This window comes from Octopus bimaculoides, chromosome 7 (genome assembly GCF_001194135.2).
Source record: "Octopus bimaculoides isolate UCB-OBI-ISO-001 chromosome 7, ASM119413v2, whole genome shotgun sequence".
Lineage (NCBI taxonomy): Eukaryota > Metazoa > Mollusca > Cephalopoda > Octopoda > Octopodidae > Octopus > Octopus bimaculoides.
Window position 1 is genome coordinate 35,111,876 of NC_068987.1, and position 1,516 is coordinate 35,113,391.

A 1,516-nucleotide genomic window follows, 5' to 3' on the forward strand; every position below is an offset into this window, starting at 1 on the left:
CTTTCGTTTGTTCACTCGCATGTATGTATGCATTTTGTTTGTGCGTGCGCACGCGCGCCCGCGTGTTTGTGTGTGTGTGTTTATCTATACAGCATGTAGATAGGGTTATAAGCCGAGCTGTGTCCTCTTGAATTACAACTGCTTCGTCCAGTACTCTAAAATTGTGTGTAGATGTTATATTCATGTGAGGTAATGATAACGGTTTAAAAATACAGGAAAATATATTTTGCAGAATAATTACATAACAAAACTGGAGATTAAGTGTTATATTTTGGTATTTTTTAATCACCATTACATGTATTTCATTTACAATAGGAGTTACAAAATTGTACATTAGGAAAAGCAAGAAAGATATCACCTGTTTGAAATTTTGCTGATAGAGAATCATATATATATTATCTACTAAAGGCACAAGGTCAAAAAATTGGGGGTGGGGACAAGTCGATTACACTGACGCCACTATTTCACTAGTTCTCTATTTATTATTCCCGAAAACATGAAAGGCAAAGTTAGCCTCAGCTGAATTTGAATTCAGAGCGTAAAAGACAGACGAAATGCCACTCAGCATTTCGCCCGGCGTTCTAATAATTCTCGCAGCTTGCCGCTTTCAGAGAATCAATTGATAAGTCCATATTATTGTTTCACCTACGTAAACATATTTGTAACTCCTGCTAGCAAATGAAATTCGTGTAATGGTGCATAAATCATACTAATTTTTTTTTCCAATCGCCTGTTTTGATATATATATACACACACAGTACATACATCTCCATTTTCATTTCCTTATCTTCAATGATAACAAAAATCAGCTTCATGCGTGATTCCAATAATATTCCAGCATCCATCGCCATTGTGCCAATAACAAAGAAAAATATTAATATGGTGGATTGGCGCAATTATGAAACCACTGCAAAAAATCATAGAGACATTTTCCCGGATCTTTGGTCTTGGGTTCTGTTATATCGCAATTGCAGTTGACGTCTACTCAACTCTAACTTCCGACGACTCGACACTACAGAACTCGACGTCTAGTCTACCGACGGCTCATGTTCGCTCTACGTGACGCTATTCGTCTAGCTATTTATACGTATTGGACTCGCCTACTTATCGCCTGGGAGCGTCCACGCAACAGGTTCTAAATACACCGAAGACTACTTTGCCTTCCATCTTTTTTTTGGGGGGGTGGGGTGAAGTAAAGAACCAGTCATGCCAATGCAAACGACTGAATTCCTCTTACTAAAATTGTTGGTCTTGTGCCAAAATTAGACAGAATCATTATTATTATTATTATTATTATTATTATTATTATTATTATTATTATTATTATTGTTCAATAGTTTTATTTTTATAACGTGCTTTCACTTCACTATCGAGCGCAGCTCTGTGCGCCTTGGGAATGTGCTGTGGTTTGCTATGGTGCTCTTATGGTTAATGTATTGAAAGCGTTTTGCGTAGGATGTGTGCAGTGCCCAGTAGTGCAATTTTCTGTATGTTATATATATTTGTAAGTCCTGGT